Source organism: Gallus gallus, chromosome 23, assembly GCF_016699485.2.
Source record: "Gallus gallus isolate bGalGal1 chromosome 23, bGalGal1.mat.broiler.GRCg7b, whole genome shotgun sequence".
NCBI lineage: Eukaryota > Metazoa > Chordata > Aves > Galliformes > Phasianidae > Gallus > Gallus gallus.
In genome coordinates this window covers 1,468,442-1,473,881 of record NC_052554.1, presented here as the reverse complement: position 1 = coordinate 1,473,881, position 5,440 = coordinate 1,468,442, and the positions used below count along the sequence as shown (strand labels likewise).

At 52.8% G+C, this 5,440-nt stretch overlaps 1 long non-coding RNA gene across 1 annotated transcript; it reads right to left on the bottom strand.

Moving 5' to 3' along the window:
* Positions 1-873: 873 nt before the first annotated feature.
* LOC112530224 lies at positions 874-3,737 on the bottom strand. The gene is made up of 3 exons (XR_003071717.2): positions 3,620-3,737; positions 3,240-3,549; positions 874-1,711 (listed from the first exon to the last, which is right to left on the bottom strand). It is a non-coding gene; the product is annotated as an uncharacterized LOC112530224 (long non-coding RNA).
* Positions 3,738-5,440: the final 1,703 nt, after the last annotated feature.

Sequence of the window (5,440 nt, the reverse complement as noted above, 5' to 3'; positions counted from 1 at the left end):
CCTTGTAGCAAAGAGAGGGAGGAGGCACTACTCACAGTGTGAAGGAAAACTGTGCGGCTCCTCAGATACGTTTCCAAGAGGGAAGAACATCGAGGGCTGCTGGATTCCAAGGTACCCCTGGGTTAGGAGCCTCTGGGATGGACACATCAGGAGAGGTCCAGGGATGGCGCATGGTCAGAGGATGCCCTGGTAACGCCTCTCTGGGTGGCCAGGCAGCATGCATGGGTCTCCAGTGCCCCCAGTTCACAGCCAGGTCCCACTTGGGTTCTTTATCAGTGCCACCTCTCCTCCGAACCTCTCTTCAGTCCAATGTTGCGTTTTGCATAGGAGCAGAGGGGGATGTTTTAGGATGTTTTAGCCCAGCAGCACCCCTGGCCTCAGGCTGGTGAGCTCAGAATACCCCCACCTGCAGTGCCACGGGGACGGATGGAGCCTGGCAGCGCTTCGTGCCTCTGTGCTTTTTTCTCCCACCCCTTTCCAGGCTTTGGGATGGGTTCGATGCCAGGCTGGAGGTATCACAGTGCTTCCCACCCTCTCAAGCATCGGGGCTGCGGGCAGACTGCGCGGCAGAGCTGCTGATAAGAGGAGATCCCCGTGGCCTGGAGCAGCCTGGGAGGGAGCTGCAGAGCCTGGTTCATCCCTGCAGGAAGGCTGAGGTCCCCAGGGCTCCACTGCCCCCGGGGCACTCAGCAATCTCCTGCCTGCAAGAAGCAGCCGCATGCCAGCTCCACGCCTTCCCTTTGCCCGTGGTGTCCTCTTGGCCACACGGCTCCATCTGCACCCAAGGCAGCATTTCAAGTGTAAAATATATTAAAAAAAAATAATAAAAATGCCTTTGGGTGTTTTTTTTTTCTTCCCAAAGATTTTCTTTCCAGTCACCTTTTTTATTCCAAAGTACTTAAACACCCCGCTTTCGAAATCCTTATTACCCTGACTCAGAGACTCAGCTTTAAGTAGTGCTTTGAATTAAGGTTCTCAAATATGCATTCAATTTCAGTTTAAAAGGGGTAGTTAATGTATGTTACATAAATAGCTATTATTAAATACGTTCACTGAAGATTAACAACTGCTGTGCGTAATGGATACGTGTCTAACTACTATGATATATACTGAATTTCCCTATTATATAGCTGCTGGATGTGTGTCTGCTAGAACAGAGCAAAAATTCACAGTGAATAATTTAGTAGATGAATTTAGCCTTTCTTTCTGTCTGCGAAACCGCATGGCATCCTCCAACACATTCATCATACCAGCCTGATCCTGCCCGTTGTTCCTGCCCAGGCTTTGCTGTGCTGGGGCTCAGGTGGATGCTCCAGGGGGAATGGAGGGCTGCGTCCTCCTGGCTGTGCTCCCCATGTCCCAGCCCTTAGGGATGCCCTGCTGGGGGTGCCCTCCAGCACAAAGCCCTGCTGTGAGCCTGGGTGCAGCCCTGGGTGTCTGTGTGACTGCAGTCAGTTGGGTTTTTGCTCCCGGGGGGCCGAAGGGAGCAAAGTCCTTCTGTGGAGCAGTGCTGAAGGATGTCCCTGGAGCACAGCTCTGCGCCTGCACTGCTGGGCTGAGCTCAGGACGGCAGCAGGTTCCTCTGAGCGGGTCACTGCACGGCCATTCTATGGGACCCATGTCTGCTGTAGGACTTCTCCGCGTGGCCAGGTGAGCCAGCTCCTTCCTCCAGCATCTGGCACCACGTGCCAACCAGCAACGCTGTCCTGACCTGGAAAACAGGCGTCTGTAGGGCAGATGTTCTGCAGGGAGACGAGGAACCCATTGCTGCAGCCGGCCCACGTGCCCTGCTCCTTTTGCAGGACAGCACTGATCCATGGAGTGCCCTCTGCCTTGGGCAGACCCAGATGCACCAGGCCCGCACTGCATGGGTCAGGGGAGCCAGAAGCATTGATTCAGGGGATGGGCATCTTCCCCTTCTCATATGGCAACTGCAGACCTCCAGCTCTGCCTGCTGAGCTCCCCTCTGACAGCAGCAGGTGCTGCAGGGCCCTCGTGGCTGATTTAGCAGAGGAATCAGCTCCTTTTCTCCCTCAGCACATCCTTGCCTTGTTGCTCTCTCTTGATGCTGTGTAATTTTTCCTTTTCCTGCACTCCACGGCTATCTTCATCTCATCTAAAGCTCATCAAAGGGTGGAAGGGGGGAGGCAGGCTGGGAGGTTGTCTGGCACTTTCTAAAGCATCTCACAGAGATTCCACAGCTCCTTACTGGGAACACAACGTGCCCACCAGGTCTGTGTTGTGTCTTCCAAGCAGAGTAGGGGAAATAAAGTCCCCTTCCCCTGCCCAGCTCCCAAAATACAATGCAAACCGAAAGAGGGATTTAGGATGAAAATAGCTGGCTGAGGCATGTCCTCTGTGCTAGGAAGATCAAGTGCTAATGATGGTTCTGGCACGTTGGTGACAGTTTTGTCTGTTGTATGTATATATATTTTAACTGTGAGACCACATGGGAGGCTCTTTATGCAGTCGAAGTGCCTTTGACAGCCGCTGAGAACACATTGGCTCCTTTCTGCTGGCAAAGGACTCATCCCATTAAAGGCTGTCTATAAAGGGAAGGGAAATGACAAGGGTGCTTGGGAGGGAGCGAGGCAGCAGGAGGAGACAGGAGCTGCCACCACCAATGTCATTACCAAGAATGAGAAGGAGCTTTTGCATAAATGCACCATGTGTTTTCATTAGTGGTGGCGGGGAATGTGCTGCTCTGAAGAGAGCATTTATTCCATGGAAGGGAAAACAGATACCCTGCATCTAATGCGTATGTCCCCATGGCCTCGGCCTGGGAGCACCGCTGCCGTGAGCTCTGTGCATCCCTGCAGCATCCCCAGCCAGGAACGGGTTCTTTTTCCTATCTCAGCTCCAGGTCCTCCCCTCTCCTGGGCCAGCTTCCAGCTGCCTGGGGTTGCCATTGCTACCACGTTATTAAATCTTATTTCGGTGTTAGAACATCACTGCACTTGTGGAAGATGACATTTAAGGTCTGCTTTGGTGGAGTTCAGGTCATTCCTGCCACCCCCTGCCCCCGACATGCCTGGTTCTGATACAACAACGGGGGGGACTTTCCTCTCTGCCCACTGACAGTGTGTGAGGCGGTGCTGCTCATCAGCCCAACTTCTTTTATTCTGGGTTTAAACCCTTCTGATTTTGCTGAGCGAAGGGGCTGCGTTATGCCCAGCGGTGACGCATCACCCGATCCCCCACCAAAGCCTGGCCACAAAGCAGCGTGCGTTGGGTCTCACCTGTTTGCTCCCAGAGCTCCCTCTGCCCTTCCCAAACACACCCTAAAGCCAGGGCAAGGGCTGCTGTCAGTGAGCGTGCTGATGGTCTGAGCGGATGGAGCAGGATGGAGAGCTGGTGCTGGGGGTGCTGGGAGTCAGGCAGCAGGCTGGCAGCGCCCCATGCGCCCAACGCTGATCAAATGAAGCCTCTTTTTGTTTTATAAATGATGGTCTGAGCAGAAATACCCCCCAAATATCCGTAGCCTGCGCTTCCCAGACTTCCCGGGAACTGGGAGAAGCTGCCTCTGTGGATCAGCATCACCTCATTCACCTACATAAGAAGAAATAAGACTGATGTGCTCCGAAACAGCATCCATCAGCCTCAGGGTTTGCTCACCAACCAGGAGTGCAGGGCGTGATTCCCACTCCTGGAAGCAGAGGGTCCCCGGAACCCCACAGCCGTTCCCAGCACTGCCCTTCCATCCTCCTCCACGTGCACCTCCCGTGGCTGTGGTTTCCTCATTCCTGAGGTGCTTTGGAAGCTGTGGGCTGCCTCCTCCAAACCTCCGTCGCAGCCCCTCCTCCACAGATCGGCTGCAATTTCCGAAGCTGATTAGAGAAGGCAAATGAATTCTTTCATTAGGAGAAGCATTGTTATAATTAGGGGAGAAATTTTGTGCTGATGCCTTTTAGGAAGGGAGAGGGAGAGAAAAACCACCTCTGTTTGATAAGGTTTTAAGGCCTCTTTATTCGAAAGACAGCAATGTATTTATATATATTTATATGTTTGCTGGCCATGCTGAGCCACTGCAGTTTGTTAACACAAATAAAAATCATCGTTAGCATAATTTGTTGCAAAAAAAAAAAAAAATTAAAGAATTCCAGAGGTCACGGAGATATTCTGGGAGATGTGGGAGAATCAAAGCAAATTGCGTTTTCAGCAGCTGGCATTTCCAGCTCCTGCACAGCACCCAGTGCTAGGCTGGGGGAAGAGATAAATAGAGAGGCAGAAAGATAAATGGAGAGCACCAGATAGACGGGTTTGTGTAGCATTTCCATGTATCACCGTTGGGTGACACGGCGTGAGTTATCTCTGTCATTACAGGCCTGCAGATTGCTCCCAGGACCTGCGTGCTGCACCTGCCTGGAGATGCCCATCCCTGCTGCAGGGGGAGGTGGGAGACAGGAAGGATTGAGGCTTCCTTCATGCTGCTGGGGGGCTGGAAATCCCTCCTGCCCTTGGTGACACAGGGTGATCATGGCAGCTTCCAGTTGCCACGTCTGGTTCTTCTCTTGCCCATCAGGAAGAGCTGTAGTGGTTGGATTTGTCCTGGCTCAAAAGCACGGGGCTCTCCAGATGGGTAAGGTGGTATATCCAGAGCTTACACACCCTGTATGGGCTGTGAAGAACAGGGAGAAGGCCTCTGGATGGTGGGATTCCTTGAAGAAAGTTTTTTCCCAGTGCCCCTGGGGTAGTGGGAGCTGCAGGGTTGTACAGAGACCTCTGCACCTGGGGCAGCCCTACGGTTGGATAGGGACAGTAAAACCGTCTCACCAAACCATCTGCACAGACAGACCCATGAATTCATGGCAGGAACTGCTCCAAACTTTGGTTCCGAAGGCTGAAAATCTTCCTTCATCAATACGTACTGATGCAGTGGAAGTGGCTCGTCTCTGGCCAGGGCCAGATTGGAGAGCAAGCAGAGCAGAGTGGGGTCTGCAGGGAAACAAGTCATCTCAGCCCAGCATTGCCTGGGGGAGAGGGAAGTCGTGGCTCTGAAAACCAAAGGGGCTGCTGCAATCAATCAAACTCCTGTCCCTCTGCTCTTCCCTTCGGAGAGGTTGGAGTCTGATGCTTCATCTGAAGGCTGTTTCTCTCTCTTCGAAATCTATAAATTGCTCTCCCCCGGGGATGCTGAACACGAGCTTTCTGCCTTCCTGCAGGACAGCTGCAGAGCTGGGATGTTGCTGAAAGCTTCGCTCCACTCTAAGCTACCTGGTGTGCCTGTGCACGTTGGGTCTGCTTCTGCTAAATGGGTCTGTTTCCATGTTTCAGTGGCTGAGATGTACCAGGAATGCCCTATCACTTATTAGTTTCAGTACTTGGCAGCGTATTATTGCTTAAGGGAGCATCAGCACTGGGAGCCTGGGGATGTTCTGACAGAGGAGTTTTACTGAAGCTGCCTGAATCTGCCTCATCCACAGACTGTGTCTTGCACAGA